The 17,648-nt window shown below is 39.7% G+C and overlaps 1 protein-coding gene across 8 annotated transcripts in view; it reads right to left on the reverse strand.

Annotated features, from left to right (window-relative positions):
* Window positions 1-17,648, reverse strand: part of LOC137193244 (abl interactor 2-like) — a 64,632-nt gene that overhangs the window by 44,723 nt on the left and 2,261 nt on the right. The window contains exon 1 of one of the 8 annotated variants that reach the window (XM_067604556.1): window positions 788-847. The exons of the other annotated variants lie outside the window; for them this stretch is intronic. The gene's annotated coding sequence lies outside the window, so the exon portion shown is untranslated. Of the gene's footprint in view, window positions 1-787; window positions 848-17,648 lie in introns of those variants that run through there. 8 annotated transcript variants of the gene reach the window in all.

A 17,648-nucleotide genomic window follows, 5' to 3' on the forward strand; every position in this document is an offset into this window, starting at 1 on the left:
GGTGGTTAAGTGACAGAGCGAGTGGCAGAAAAGCGACGGTGATGTGAGCGGAGCAGAGGAAAAGGTTAGCAGTAAGTTTTCAATCTGACAGTAAATGTACTGTACAGGCTACAGTGTGTCAGTTAATAAATGCTGCAGCTTCTCAAGACCAAGAAAATACTCTTCTATTGAAGGGGGTTAGCCCAGAAGTTAGCAACCTCACCAGGCTCACTTAAGGTGGACTGACCTTTAAGGTGGACCAGCAATTCTCATTTTAGTGTCAATCTCAGCCGCTCTTTAATAGAGAACAGTGAAATGTCTGCCTGATGAATGTCTTGAGTTTTTCATAAGCTTCTTCTTCCTTCAGCAGATGAATGTGAAAACAACTCTGCACATACATCATTCTGCACAGAGAAGAGGACAACATCCAACTGAAGAAACAAGAAGCAAAACACATTTTTAAGTGGAGGGGGACTTGAATAATATTAGATCAATATTATATATATTTTGATTTCGACTGTCCTTATCTAAATATACGCAGTTGTGGTGTAATGGAACATAGGTGATCCGTGATCCTTAGGGATCGGAACCTACAGTTCGGCCTGCATGTGAACCATTGATTAATTGCAAAATTGAATGTCTCATTGGAGACAAAGTAAACAAACTGCTGTAAGTACAAGTCATGGACAGACAGTGAGCCGCTAACAGGGCTTTTGAAGAGCAACGACCAAACCAGCATCTAACGGGTCCATAGTGACATCAGCAGGTATGTTTACCATAGACTGTATAAAAATATGGACTTAGTTACCGTGACGTCACCTGTTGGTTTTTGAAGAGTGGTTTTAAAGCTCAAAGTGAGCCGCTCCAGCCGTTGCCATCTTGGCAGTGCATGACGCTGCTTAACTCCCAGCCAATCCAAAATGGGCAAAGAGGCGGGCCGAATGGCTGAAACAAGCCACCTAGTGGCTGGTAGACCTGTCATTCAAAGCAGCAATGTCCTTCATTATGCATAACTTTACGGCTAAAAGGTTGAGTTATAAAAATATTCACCCCCCATACAGTCGTCATGAAAGGGGAAATTAGCTACAGAGACCAAAACCGTTTTTTGTACCAGGCTATAAACATGTTTATTTCTGCTGTAAAGTTGGGCATTTTAATATGGGGGTCTATGGGGATTGACTCACTTTTGGAGCCAGCCTCAAGTGGCCATTCAAGGAACTGCATTTGGCACTTCTGCATTGGCTTCATTTTTAATGTGCTGCAGCGGCTAATTAGCTATCTAGCTGCAACTGATGTTAGCGGTGCACTTTTCCCCGGTGAATGTTTGTTTGGTGGCTCATTCAACAAGCTGAGCTGTATAACAAGACATGTGTTCATGTTTGTAAGTTATCATCAAGTTTTGATGATGTGGACACAGGCTATTGGTTCATTCACTACCATGTTTAAAAGAAGATGGTATCATGCCTCATATTGCAATTTAATTAACAATTGAGTATCTTATATATTTTAATATATATTATTAACATTGGACATCTTGAATGTTGTTTTCATTTAAGACCATGGGCAAAAGTTCCTTGCTTTAAGAGTGTTTTACAGAATAAATGGAAAGCAAAGTTATATTTGCCCCCATGCCCCTTTTTTTTTTAATATGAAAAATTATCCAATCTGTGACTTAAAACCGTAATATGATCTGAACCGTGGTTGTGTGATCTGTTGCACCCCTAACATGCAGTGAACTACATGACATACTGCTTTGTTGATAAGTTTACAGTATGTTCCAAGGCTGGATTTTTAGATTGTTTAATTTGTGTTTTTTTTTTTACTTCTGGAACAGAATCTAAAAGTTCCAGTTTTTCTTCAACTCTCTACATGATTTCCGTTGGTGCAGCCTTCTGTTTTTTCAGTCAAACATGATACATTGTCTTCATTTATTTTACACTGGGCTGAGACAGAAGGTAATACAGACATCAACTTAGCAGTCCTAATTAAATTATTGCCCCTCTTTAATGCCCTGCATTGCAAAGTTAATAGATGCGAGTGTAAAGCTAATAGACATAGATACAGAGTGCTCACTGTACATTACACACAGGAGGTGTTTGTGTGTGTGTGTGTGTGTGTGTGTATTTGATCAGAATGTCGACCTGTGATTGACCTCTGGAGGCGAGACACACACACAAACACAAACACACAAACACACACACACACACACACACACACACACACACAGCATATTCTTGTGATTTGTGCTGTAATGTCACATTCAGCATTTTACCAGTAGAGACACACTGTGTGTGTGCGTGTGTGTGTGTGTGTGTGTGTTTTTGCAAGACTGTGTGTGTGTGTGAGGGTACTAATACATTTATTTGTGTTTGTGCACATGTATATACTGTAAGTGTACATAGTACAGGAAGGCCAGTGTAGGGAGACGCACTATGCAAATGTATGTGTATGTGTGTGTGTGTGTGTGTCTGCTGAAGCATGATGTAGGTCAGTGCAAACTCATTCATGCCTGAGGTTGACAAGAAACACTCTGACACCCATCTGTGTCTCTCTCACCCATACACACACACACACACACACACACACACACACACACACACACGATACATACTTACACACAAAAATATAACAGACAACACAGAGTTGGCGTCATTGGTCTAAGTGATCAGAGCCCCACTTTCACATTCTCATACAATTTAAGCTATAAAATCTCTTCAATTAAAGAAAAAACTCCATTCTGATTGGCCGTGACTGCTGAGGTAGTGTCAGCAGCTTAAACACTAACTCCGAATTCCCAGCAGAGGGGAGATGTCAGCAGTGTGTAAGCGCTACTTAAAGTCACAGTGAAGTGTCAGTTAAAGTGGATCACAGACAGGATTTCATGACTTAAGGAAAATATCACGGTGGTGACTATTTTGTCTTTCATGGTGACAATCACGAGGTAAACAGCAGAAATATGCGATTCATGTTACAAAATAATCTACTAGAGATGTGTGTTTGCATGGCATGTACCCTGTATTGTGCCCCTTCTGCGTCAACACACTGCCCCCGTTCAAATTAATGAGAGGGCTGTGTTTTTTCGTGCAGAGCTAATGTCACACAAGGAGGAGGAGGGAGAAATGCATTAATTAGACCTCAACCACACTCTTTTGGAAAGTTCTTCCAAAATGAAATCCAAACACAGCCCTCTGAGCTACTATGACCCACGAGCCAACGTTGACGTTTGCTTTTTTTTATGATGTGCAGGGTTAGGTAGTCACCCGAAATCACATTTTGACACATAAACCAAAAGATAACTGACCAAGAGATAACTGAGAAATTAACACAGGGACACAAAATTAGAGCTTGGAAAACAAGCGTCCATCGGTTCAATCCACACCGACGCAGTCAGACCTCCGTTACGCCATCACTGTTCTCAGAGCCAACTGTCCTGTCAGCAGGCTCGCTGTTTTCAACAGGCTGGTTAATGACAAGTAGCTTCCATGAGCAGTACACAGAAAGAAATCTGCACTCTTTAATTCACTGATTTTCCCTGCTGTATATTATGATGCATTTTACCATGCATCTGATGTATCACAATCTGGATACCAGGTGTATGAATACACACAGTGTTAAAGAATATGTTGCCGTTATTTTAATACTACTCAGCTTTGATATTTATTTATTAACTGATTATAACTCTGTTCTAGTTTTTGATTTTCTTAAGTGGTTATTCGGCTCATGGATGATGTATTACCAATGTATCTTTGAAGTCTTACCGTACATATATTTTGATACTTATTAAAACATAATTATAATTACCCAAGTGCTGGTTAACTTTTACATCAGTTGGCCGGCTGGTTAGCTAGTGCTGGACTTTGGTGATGTTGGTCTATGGGTGATGAGTTTGTGAATTATTCACAAAATACTTCTGCAGATGAAGCTTAGATCAGTCAAGTGCTGTACATCATCTGGTTGCTATGGAGAAGGTCTCATCCGCTCTCTCTTTCTGGCCCTGTTTACACCTGGTATTAACATGCGTCTTGGGTGATCCGATCACATTCGGAGGTGGTCTGAGCCACATGTGACCACATTCATTAGTAGTGTAAACGCAATGCATCCTGGACCACATTGAAGGACCATCTACTCAGCTGATGTCCTCTATTTTCCAGCAGACTAGGCAGGGGAGTTGCATTGCTGCCTCGGGGTCCAAAGCTGTGTTCAACTGATTTGATAACAGGATAAACAAATTAATTTGCTTTTCATGTGAATTAAAAAACGTCATCCACCTCCCGTTTTTTCCCGTTTTTCCCGTTCCCCTAACCCGTTTCCCTCTTCAAATCTACAGTTAGAATAGTAATTAAACCAAAACCAGAAACAAACTTGTTTTTTGCTTGTCTGTCTAAAAAAATATTTCAGAAGCTAAACGTTGCTGGATAGTTTCTTCTTTCCTGTCGACTTGATAACGACAGTTTTTAGTTTTGCTGTGCTGCTCGACACAATGAGCTCAGGATTTATCAGGAGGGTGACTGCTTATCTCCAAACTGTATGAACCTGGACTGTGTGTGTGTAGCGGCTAACGTATTGGATGTGTATTATTAACATTAGATCCTGACCCATCCTGTCTGCGTGTCAACTTCAATCAATGAATTTATGCTGCTGTGTCTCGTGCGTAAATGCGCACAGCTTCTCAGTGGAGAGAGAGCGGGGAGATCGCTGCAACTCTCTCTCTCTCTCTCTCTCTCTCTCTCGCGGCAACCCAGTTCTCTCGCCGGTTAATAACCAACGAATTTGGTCTTTGTGAACGGAAATGATGTGCATGTTTATTTGAATAGAGATCTGAGATCTAATCACAAGTGGTCACTCAAGACACATGTGGAGATGCATGTTAATGCAAGGTGTCCACTTGTGATACCAGGTGTAAACAGGGCCTCTCTCTCTCTCTCTCTCTCTCTCACACACACACACACACGTACAGAAACATCTTGATAAAGAACCATAAATCTTTTTAGTCCTACCCTCTTTCCATCCTCCTTTCTGTCTAATCTTTTCAACTCAGTCTCTTTCTCACCTCCACTGTCATCCTCCTCCCTTCTGACTCTGTTTCTCTTCTGTCCCACTTGTTTTTTATTCTTCCCTCTCTGTCTGTTCCTTCCAGTTTTTCTCCACCATCTCTTTTTCCCTTTCATCTCCCGATCTTTATCATATCATCTTAATATCTCCTCTTTTTCTCTCCATCTTCCCCATCAGCCATCTGATGTCCTGTTAGTGTTGACCTAGTTGGAGGGCTGCCTCCTCTGGCCTGAGGACAGCGCACACACACACACACACACACACACGAATGCACACAGCATAAGCACATTACTGCTGTTGCTGTTTTTTTTCCAGTTCCAACTAAATGTGTGATGTTCATGTACATGAATGAGATCAGACGCAGATACAATCCTATGCACGCTCTGATTCCTCTGACCTCTTTTTTATTGTTATTGTTAAAAACAGACTTAGGTCTACTAGTCGTGTTCCAACTGTTATTTTTTTTCCGCATTATTATGCCAGTACAAACAAGCCAACATCAACATGGAATAAACTCACAACCACCTAAAGGTGTGATGGCAAATTCTGCTGCCAAACCTCAAGATGTTACCATAATCCTTTTTTTTTTTTCTAAAATCAACAATCAGCTCCTTGGTTTTGTTGACATTTTGTTGTTCTCTCTGCACCATTCTGTAAGATTGTTGATTTCCTCCCGATATGAACTCTCATTGTTGTTTGAAATCCAGCAGATGATTTCAAACAACATGACTGCAACCAACATGGAGACAACTCTGTTGTGAAGTTTGCCACCATCTTCAGTGTCAACAAAACCAAGGAGCTGATTGTTGATGTTACAAAGAAGGAGGCAAAGACACACACCGCTGTCTACATCAGTGGAGCTGAGGTTGAGCAGGTGAACAGTTTTAAGTTCCTGGGTATCAGCATCACAGAGAACCTGTCATGGACAAGGAGATGGAGTCCTGGAGTCCACCTTGACAACAGACTGGACTGTGAATGCAACACAGAGGGCTGTCTACAGGAAGGGACAAAGCAGACTCTACTTCTTAAAGAAGCTTAGGTGCAAATCTTCTACCAGTCTGTTGAGGCAAGTGCAATATTCTTCGCTGCTATCTGCGGGGGCAACAGCATCAGAGCCAGGGACACTAACAAGCTGAGCAAATTGATCAGGAAGGCTGGATCTGTGTTGGGGACTCCTCTGGACACACTGACACTGGTTGTGGAGAAGAGGATGTGGCACAAACTCAATGACCTGCTGGTCAAACGACAGAGCACTTTCACTTAGAGGCTTCTTCAGTTCCGCTGTGACAAGGAATGCAACAGGAAGTCATCCTGCCAACTGCCATCAGTCTGTTCAACGATTCTCCTCTGTGTCGGGACAGTGAAGACAGACTTTTAGTTTATTACTACATTGTCCATGACATCTGTTGTATTTCAGATTCATATTCTGATAACCTTTGGGGTACTGTCTGTATATACCGTTATCATGTGTAGATGATCTATATGAATCTACATTTAGTAAACTCAATTCTGACGTCTATGAACAATCATGTACCTTACTACCATTTTATTCTTTCTGTTCTATTCCGTTTTTTTTACATTTGAGTGAGTCTGTTTAGTTATTGTATATAATTTAGCCTTTAATTGCATTTGTTTTTTACCTTTTTACCTCATTTTTTCTACCTGATTGTTGGCTGCTGTAACATTTTAATTTCCCTTTGGGATTAATTAAGTATCTTTTCAATCCTACATCTCAGACACGTCTGACAGAACAAATATGCTTCGGCTCACATTACACAGATCGGAGTGTATTTCTATGTGTCAAGTCTATTGTCTTCCATTTTATTATAAGTACAGTACGTGTGTTGGGCTCTGAATGCTGTCAAAATACAGGTGACCTACACTATTATATACCGTACCTGAATGCATCTTGTGTAGAAACAGATGGATAACTCACGCTGGAGCATTCTCCTTTTACTGCACAGCCTGTGTAGACATAATGTCAGTGCAGCACACAGTGGACAGATCACACAGATAGAAGAAGTGCTGTATTTATGCACTTCAGTATACTAGGAAATATTAACCCTGAATAGCAAACACAGATGTTTTGAAAGGTTTGTTTCAGATTTTGTATACTTTGTATTTCACGTACATAAAAAGACACCAACCATTAAAGAATTGGTAAATAAAAAATTGTGTCAAGAAAAAAAACTTGGTAACTGTCTCACACACTGAGAGGTACAACCAGACCTGTGTCTGTATGTTCTATATCTAAAAATGACAGACTTACAGATCTTTATTTACCATGTGTGACAGATGGGACTTTGTGTGTGTGTTAAAGTAAGGTACACATACACCTCATAACTCTTTGTGTGTTATTCTCTGTGGCTTAGAACCAGATCCTATACCCAATTCTGAGCCACTCATCTAAAACAGCTAAAACACACACACACACGCATGCACACACACACACACACACACACACACACACACACACACACACACACAGAGGTCTGTTTGTACCTTCTCTCAGCAAGGAAGACGGCCACCAACGGCCAACAGCCTGCTTTTACCTTACAAGGACAAGTCCCTCTCTTCTTAGTGTGTGTGTGTGTGTGTGTGTGTGGGTAACAGGAGGTGTTTAAACTTCTAATACAGCTAACTTTATAAGAGAAATGAAATGCTTAAATAGTGCTGATATTTTAATTAAAGGGGCAAATCCCAAGCAGAACATGTTTCAGCAATTTAAAACATCAACAGTAAAACATTTTTGGTAAGTGTCTCTCTGCATCAAGGAGCAAGACTTTCTAACTTCTCCAGTCACCTTTTAGCAAAAATGTTCAACAGTCACATCTGTGGAAGACAAGGAAACATAAGGACCTATCTGGACTGTGCAATAAACTGAAAATTAAACTGCCATAATGAAGGTCTCATTGATCCAGTTTCAGCCATATCTGTATGTTTGGTAAATTCATTTATTCAGACAGGCTTTCATTGGTAGCCTACCCTTTAAAGCACCTGAGAGTAAAACACAATCACATCACACTAGCCGTGTCTCCACTAGATTCACAAGAGAATTGTAAGAAAACTTTTGAAATGTTGCAAAAAGGAAAATGTGAATGAGGTGTGTTTCTATCAACTGGTTTGAGCGAATAAACTAGGCTACGCAACGCATAGTTTCATCAGAAGATGGCGGTACAGAATTAAATAATCTGCCAGTAAACAGAGTAGAAGAAGTAGAGGTTGCCAACCGGAAACAAAACAAATAGCTATATTACCTTGACCAGAGTAAAATGGAGAGAGGCAGTGTTTCCCCTATAATGGCACACAACCAGAACCCTCACCAGGCCCAAAAAATTATTTTTTAATGCCAAAAATAACGCCAAATATCCATTCATTCAGAAATCAATAGAGTTTGGGAGCCTCTGTACAGCGCTGTTCCAAAACGTGAGTTAACCTCTGTGTCGTTGCCTTGGAAACTCTTGGTAGCGTAGCTCTTTTTAAGGAATACAGCAGTGTGTAAAATGTGACATAGGTGGGTGAGTGGTTGAATGAGAGAGCCAGTGGCAGAAAAGTGACGGTGAATGCAGAGGAAAAGGTTTCCATTAAGCTTTTCTAATGCAATACTTCAAAATGTGCATACAGGGTCTGCTTGGTGCGGTGCACACACCTTTAGAATGTTGTGTGCTTAAGTGAAAAAAATCATGATTTGACAATCAAATGTGTCCATAGGGATTTAAATTTTATCCAATGATGGAACTTAAGATGAAAAACAAAGGTTGTGACAAATGACAGTGTTTATTTTGTAGACCTGGGACAATGTGCTTATCTCTCCATTCAATACTATCATGATGCTTGACTGCCGATTCCATTCAGAATCGATTGAATGCATAGAAAAGGGAGAACCATTTTTAGTCTCTTGCTCCAGTATACTGGTAGCCAAACCATTCACTGGTGTCCTTATTCCACTCAAATACAATATGAAACATAGCTGACAGATAAGATAAATGGTCCGCAGCCTTTTCATTTTAAAAAAGTAACTGTGTTAATTAATTAATTAATTAATTTGAAAGCATCTTACAGTCCCTGTATAGAATAACAAAATGAGAGGGAGGCAGAGTGCTCTGCTGTGTTGTTATTAACATCATGTCTCCAGCCAGGGAAGAGCAGCCTCTCTGCTGAACTGTTGGACAGCCATCATTGTACAACACGCTGAGTTATTTTCTTTACCTCAGAGTCCACTAACGTTAGTTATTATTTAGTCATTAAATCCAAAAATGCTTGCAACTGCTGCATTTTTTTTGAAGATGAACTCTATCTCTAGAGTGTGCTCCATGTAGACTGTCCGGATGCTGCGCTGCCCTCGCAGTTGAGTTTCACCTTTTTCGTACCGTCAACATCACATGCCAGGATTTTCAACAAAGGCCTTTGAGTTAGATAGGCAGGGAAAACCCTGGCATAAAAATAGATGAATAGAAACAGCTACTGTCAGAATGTGTGTGCTTGCGAGGTTGCATGATTCTGGTCAAAATGAGAATCACAAATTTTTCTACTCAGAATGGAGATCACAGTTTTCTCCCATTGTTCTTGGGACAGCATTATTATTATTATCTATGTTGTCTTCATGCAGACAGAACAAACAAGATGATTATAACTGCTAAGGGACACACTGCTTTTTTTTTTTTAAACAGACAGCTGATGTTCATTGAACATTCATAGAAATTATTAATTGCTAACTGACCTAATTCCACAATTCCACAAGGTAGTTTGTGGCTATGTTTTTAACTACAAGTGCCCAGTCTAAAGTCTAAGGCCACGTTCAAACCAACATTAGTCCTGTGTAAAAAAATGCAGCTCTCTCATTCATTTCAATAAAGGCAGCCCACCGATGCAATGGGGGTGCCAATGCAGAGAGCTCCAGCAAAACAATGCAGGGTCATCTGCCAAAAAAACACAACGTGACGTCAACTGGCAAGGCCCTGTGTTTAACTATCACATACATGCAAGTGCACATTCCTGGTGGATTACTCTGTAACATGAAAGCTGTATTTCTCTACTGTTAACTTGTGATAATCGTGATGAAATAAAGATAGTTGCTGTTGTGATAATGTTCCACAGTTGTAAAACCCTACCTTTCAGCCTTTAAACTTAGCAATTTGTTACTCCAACTGGACCTCCTGTATCGTACTTTATTGTTTTGCTGTTTGCGGTCTGATTCCCAGCTGAAGCAGGTGAGAGTACCAGCAGCTAGGGATGTGTTTCCACTGTTGGTTTCATTTTGGATCGGCAATATACTCAGATCGTGAAGCTCCGAATCTTATCAAACTTTTATCTCTCCTCAATTTTTATTAGGAAAGATCAACAGAAAACATATATTGTAGATGGCAGCTTCTCATGTTTATCTGAATCTCTGCTTACAATGACAAACATCAGCAGCTGCAGATTAGATCAGCTATATAATCAATGTTAATTCTCTAACGGCTAAAATAAAAAGTTCTCTGGTTAATGTGCTCTCTGCAGCTGCTGTCTGTATTCAGACAAAGTAAGTGAGAAGACACATCACCCTGTGCCACCACTGTATGGCCGCTGTGTGTTTGAATCCGATTAGCTTCATAGTTGTGAATCAGGAGCTTCAGTATTTGGAGTAAGTTGCTAGTGAAGTACAGTAGTCTACAATTCAGATATATATATATCATGTCATTTCATATATTCTGCTGCTCAGCTCATTTTCAGATTGTGAACTTTCAAAACTGTTGTGTTACTGCTTCTCAACCAACAAAAGATGATCAGATGTCTTTGAGTTGAAATTCATTTTGTGTGTACTTTAATTACACACAAATGTTGAAAGGTAAACCTGATCAGATTCGATAAGGTATTCAAAAGGATTCTGATTCAATAAGTGGATTTGATACAGGATTTGAATTTGATGAAAGGCTATCGAACCCCATCTCTACCAGCAGCTGAGTATATAGTTAAGTTGGCCACACATTTGGTCTGGAGCAGTGATGGAGTCTCCCCTGTGCTTCTCAACCACAGTCTGGAGGCTGAAGCAGGAATATTTGACTGCACGATTCAGAAGCAGCAGTCTATTACACAAGCAGACGGAACATAAGCCATACAGGTGGTGTACAAACCCACCAAGGTTAGGTTATATTTCAACTGGTGCCAATGAGTAATGCTGGCACAGAAAAGAGATAGCATGTCGGTGGTGTGGGTACACTTTGGCTTAAACAGAGGAGAGCAGAATATCCTAACATTTGAGAAGCTGGAATCAGATAATGTTGGGTGTTTGCCTATATAAATGACTTAAATGAGTAATCACTTATCAAAATGGTTGGAAATCAACATGATTGATTAATTGATTAATCACTTCTCTGGTTCCTGTTGAAAGGTATTCTGGGAAATGCACAAAATTACTTTAGGTTGAGTGAAAGTGCATTTGCCAACTGGTGTTGCTGGGGTTACTAAAAAATACTGCTGAATGAGCTGAGTATCATAGAACAGAGTAAGAACATTAAATGCGAACTACACTGATTTTACACATTAAAATCTGTATACAGGTGTTTAATACAGCATATGTGAGAAAAGTTATATAAAGGCCTTTTGGGAATGAAAAAAAATCTCTGTTCATCTCTGAGGCTAGTTGCACATTACATTAGCTGATACTAGCATAACACACCCAAATCTCCAAATGAATGAGCTTTGCCAAGGAAGAAGAATATGTGAAATACAAAGATGAAATCACTCGTTCTGCTGCATCAATTTTGATCTTTTTATTAAAAGACTGACCATTGTGAGTCCAACAATGTTATAGAAGAGCAGTTCTAAGTTGTTGGAGTACTCTTTTATAAGGGAGTTTTGCTGTGAAATCATGTAAGCTTGCACACATTTCCTGCTCTGGTTTGAAACTGCCAAGCTTCTGATCACAAACCCATCTTTCCAAATGCTCAGCCTGTTTCGCCCCCGCAGGAGCTGTTCCTGGCACCAACACTGACGGTGGAGGCTGATACTCCTTCAACTGGAAAACCAATCGTTTCCAACACAAAACACACACACACACGCACATGCGCACACACACACACACACACACACACAACCAGCATCGACGTCAAGCCTCTGCAGCGGTACCATGTGTTTTCAATGAGCAGCAGGAGGTCGAGTTACATTACGACTACCTCTGCTGACAACTAACCGGTACCAGCTGTGGAGGACCCAGAGGGAACAACGCAGGACGTGACTGTGGGGGGCAGGGAGATCGGCGCATGCTCAGTACAGGCCGGCTCAAAGGCTTCACTGAAGAAAAGGCACAAATTTAAATCCCAAGTTGGGATTTATGAAAAATGAATGTTGATTAATGGATGCAGAGTTTTCTTGCTTCACTTCCCTCAGTTTCACATCAATTTACCAGCTTTTATAACATTAGGAGATGTTTGCTATTTTTACATTGACTTTTTTGTCAAAGCAAATAGTCCAACAAACCCTGTCCAGTAGGGGTGTAACGGTTTGTGTATTTGTCCCAAATCATTCAGTACAGAATGTTCGGTTCGGTTCATGACTTTTCTCAGTTCAGTATACTCCGTGACCCAAACAATTACTGTCAAAATAGTTTAATAATCCACTTACTCTGACAATAATTCTAGCACTTGAGTTCCACCTAGAACATTTTGGCAGTGCACCACTTAGCAGTAGCATGTGGGTAGCATGCTCACGGATGTATGCTCGCCAGCTTAGCTAAGGTACCCTGGTTACCCATGCTCATGTAGTGTCGCTGCAGTTGTTATTATTAAAATATGTGTCGTTATCCTCATAATTAAACAATATTGTCTCTCCTCGCCTCTCCTCTCTGTGACGGTCAGCTTTGAGTGAATCCTTTCCGAACTATAAACACATTTGATTTCCAACGTGATTGAACAACACATCATAAGAACCAGGTCTGAGCAACCATAAATGAGCAGGTGTCCTGACTCCTTTCCACTCTGTCTTCCTCCTTTTCCACTGCGGCACAACCAAACTGTTTCAATAATAGTTTCCACTAGAGGCGTCACAATTTCGATTTTAAATGAAAAATCGATCAAAATGAGCGTTCAGTTTTGACCTTTGACATCAAAAGTAGGATCAGTGATTCTCTCTATTTTTTTTTCTCCACAGCCGCCTATTTCTGCGCATCCAAAAAAAAAGGTCAAAGACAACACAGCAAAGTTTACCGGTAGCCTAAGTGTGAAAAAACAAAGGCATGAGTGAGTTTCTTGGCATCTTCCAAAGTAAGGTAGGGTCTGACTCTTGCGATGTTTCTTAAATGATAAAAAGCTGTCTTTGTAACGTTGTGGACATGACTTTTAAAATTCAATTCAAAGTCAAGGATAACACCCAAGTTTTTTGCTTCTGGTTTTATCTGTAGAGCCAGATTTCCAAGCTTGCATGAACATGAGCATATACAGGGAGAACAGTAGTGGACCAAGAATTGAACCCTGAGGAACACCAAAGAGAATGTCATGCTTGTTGGAGACATGTTCACAAAGGCTGACAAAATAGCTTCTGCCAGTGAGGTAAGTCTTGAACCAGTTCAGCGCGGTTCCAGAGAGCCCAATCAAACTTTCCAGTCTGTGTAAGAGTATCTCATGGTTGACTGTGATTTAAGCACTTAAATCAAGAAGCACAAGGACTGAAACATTTTTATTATCTGCACTCACTCTGAGATAATTTGTTACTTTTATAAGTGCTGTCTCGGTACTATGACCTCTTCTAAAGCCAGACTGAAATATTTCATGGATCTCATTTTTTTGCAGGAATGCGTCCAACTGTTTTAACACAGCCTTTTCTAAAATCTTACCTAGAAAAGGCAGGTGTGAAAGGGGCCTAAAATTACTCAAAACAGAAGCGTCAAGAGTGTGCTTTTTGAGTAAAGGCCTGACAAAAGCTGTTTTGAGTGTATTTGGGAAGATGCCTGTCTCTAGTGAGCAGTTTACAATGTCCAGTACATCATAGATAAAACTATCTAAAACCTCCTTAAGAAAGAAAAGATAGAAGAAGAAGTTATGTTCATGTTTATAAATTGAATAAGCAGGAGACATTAGCAAGAAAGCTGATATGGGTTGTTGTTCAGAGTCTGTCAAGTCAAGCCAATTTTATAATATACAGCTCAATATCACAAAGCACAGTTCAGATAAGGGAGAACATTTCACCAGGAAACAAATTGAAGAAACTTCAGAAAGAGCAACAGAGGACGGTTCCCTCTTCCAGAACAGACAGACATGCAATAGATGATGTGTACAGAATATCCCAAAACAGCAAATAGCAACAGCAAAGTCTGTGGCTCTTGTGTTGTGTAGCCAGCTGCTATCAGGCTCAGTGTGACCATCTGCTCTGACTATGATAGAAAGACACGTTAATGCTTTATGCAAAGATTTAACTATACCAGTATTCTTTCAAATTAATGCAGAGCTAGGTAATTATATATATATATATGTGTGTGTGTGTGTGTGTTTGTGTGTGTGTGTTGTAGCAGACAAAAAAAATCACTTCTGCATGTATGTGAATAATGAAAGTGTAATTTACTGACCAACATAGCTGGCTAAATGTCTTCAGTAAAGCAAAGGGGGGTCGGTGTGTTGTGGAGTAAGAGGGAAGAGGGTTGTTACTCATGTTATATCTCCAGCAGAGAAGACCAATCTCACTGCTGTAATGCTAGTACTGGCGTGCTGTGTGTAGTGAGTTCAGTACTTTGCCAACATCTATGTATATGCTAACGTAATGCAAAAATAATGACAAATGACGCTCATCACATGCCAGTGAATAGTAATAAAGAGTATACTTCAAATAGGATTCGCTCATTTGTTTCAGGTCTAACTATGAGAGACATGCTCATTTTCTATATTTTCTGTTCATCTAATTAAAAATATGAAAAACAGTATAATGAAAAGCAGCTGCCTTGGGTTAAATAAATCCAGACAGATTTAACCGAGATAGTCACTTGTGGCCACTTTGCCCATGGGGGGGGGACACAGGGCCAAGTAGGGCTTAACATGGGTCCAAATATTGAATCCAAATATTTAGCCCATAAAACAGGATCAGCATCACGACTGGATTATGTAACAACTCACATCATCTGCTGGCAGCGGAAAAGTAGGCCATCAAGTGGGTACTGAGTTAGCCCAGTTAGCCCAGTTTGGACGAACAGTCTAATGAACTAGAAACACAAGAAGACAGTATGTGATTGTTGAGAGGAGAAAGTTATTGCTCATTAAGGCAAAAAAGAGTGTTATGAGTCATTTCAATAAAAGAAAAGGTAGAGAGGAAGGATGAAAGGATGCAAGCAAGGGAAAAGAGGAAAAAGGAAACACTTTAAAAAGGACAATTCGACAAAGCATAGGGAGAAAAGAATGGAAGAAAGGAGAAAGAGAAATGAAAGAAGAAAATAAAGATGTATGGAAATTGAGAAATGAAGAGGGAATAAAGAAAAGAAAGGAAAGAAAGAAAAGGGGCATACAGAAGCAACTATGGAAAAAAGACTGTTGAATTAACCATTGTGAGAACCAGATACTCATTATTGCAAAGGGATGAACAATTCATTGTTTTACATTGAAATCGCAATTAGGTCTGGAGCTAACGTTAGCTTAAGTAGCTACAAAAGCAGATCAATCAACCGTAGCATTAGATTTCATCAGACTGATATCAAAACTTTGTCAAAAGTGATTTACCAGCAGTTTGTCACTATTACTATGATGGCCAAATATGTAGCTGTTATTGATAAATGTAATACTATTTTTGAACGTAATGATTATACTTCAATATTACTGAATAATGTTAAGTATACCATGAATGTAATATCTTAATAAATGTGAACTAAACTGGTCCATTTTTCTATGTAAAACAAAGTAAAGTTGACTTTTTGCTAATTGACTGGTTAAAAAAACTTTTAATGTAGAAACAAGATAGGTTTAATTGGTATAATTATATCTAGTTTAAAACTATGAGGACCATAATTACAGGCCTGTAGTATTATTAATAAATAAAATAAATAATACAATTTATTTAAAAAAAACAACAATACAATTTACAAAGTCACAATCATATATTATATTGGTCAAAATAAAATTGCAATGAGATATTTTCTTCTAATTGTTCAGCCCTATTGTTGCTTAAAAAGGAATTTCAACTTTGTAAATGGGAGGACTTGGAATTGGTATCATATGACCATAGAAAAGTGAGAAAAAGGCTGTAGATTCCCCTATCCCTCTAAGGCTGTGTTCAGAGCGAAAACAGCAGTGCGTGAAAATATGCAGCTCTCCCATTCATTTGAATGGGGGCAGTGCATTAACGCACATTCTCAACTTTTCCCGCTACGCAACCCAAAGTCATCTGGCAAGGCACTGTGTTGGCCAATCACATACATGCAAGCACACATTCCCGGTTGAATACTTTGTAACACGAACGCCGTATTCGACTGTTTACCTTGTGATTGTTGCAAAGAAATATAAAAAGGTTGCCGCAGTGATAACTTTCCAAAGTTGTAAAATCCTGTCTGTGAGTATTACAAACTGCTATATGGTGTTTTGGCTTCTATTAAGCCTTTAAATGTATTAAATGTACCTCTAACTCAACTTCCTGGATTGTATTTCACTCACTGGTACCTTAAACAACATGCCCCCATCATTGTAGCCCCTGTACTGTTTTAATGCAGAGTAGTTCTCGATCTGAACGTTACCTTATGGTGGAAATCCTACAACAACCAGAATGTACTGCCCGTGGCCGGTTAGCAGAGACAATGTTAGAATTGAGCAGCATTAAACCTCTTTACATAGTCTTATTTTCATTTCCAAAATGTTTTTCCTCATCTAGTCCTGTTTATATATATATATATATATATATATATATATATATATATACCGGTGTGCAAGGATCATAAAAACAAATGGCGTGCTGGAGGTATGCGGATTATTGCAAATGTACAGAGAGCTGTACACAAGCCAGAATGCTGCCAGAGCACATCAGTGGACAGTCAAACAAAACCTCTGAGTCTGCAGTCTCCATTTCAGCTTGGTTTGGGAAACCATCATGGACAAAGTGTTGAAAAACTAAAAACTATCACCAAATGCTGCATCTTTTATTGCTATGGATGACAAGGAATCGGGACCTGATTGTGCTCAAGCTGAACACAGCCACATAAATTACGGTTGTGCTGTTCTGTATTCAGAGTTGGCAAAGTCTGATATAGTATTCTTTGAGAAAACAAAGTCAGGTTTACAAAAGCAGCGCAAAGTTTGACAGTCATCACCAGGTACCGGTTGATGCTGCAAAGCTTCTCCGGCCACAGCACCCGTCTTTTAGCTGTGGCTGTAATGTAGCTCCGGTGGTTGCTTCCTCCTCCATACTGCTGTGTCCAATTCCACAACACGATATTCAGCCTCATAACAGTAGCGCCACATCCCTGATTCCAACATCATACTGCATCAAACTTTTTTTTCCACTTATGTTGAAAGCAAATCTTTTAATAGCCAGTATGAACAGGAGGAATAATTACAGCAAGGAAAACCACTTTCAGTGTTCATATGGACACGTGACTGTTGTTTTAAGACACACTTGAAAAATTGTGAACCTGTCCTTTAAAGGCTCTAAAAGGAGACCGTTGATACATCTTA

The sequence above is a fragment of the Thunnus thynnus genome, chromosome 11 (genome assembly GCF_963924715.1).
Source record: "Thunnus thynnus chromosome 11, fThuThy2.1, whole genome shotgun sequence".
In the NCBI taxonomy this organism is placed as follows: Eukaryota; Metazoa; Chordata; class Actinopteri; order Scombriformes; family Scombridae; genus Thunnus; species Thunnus thynnus.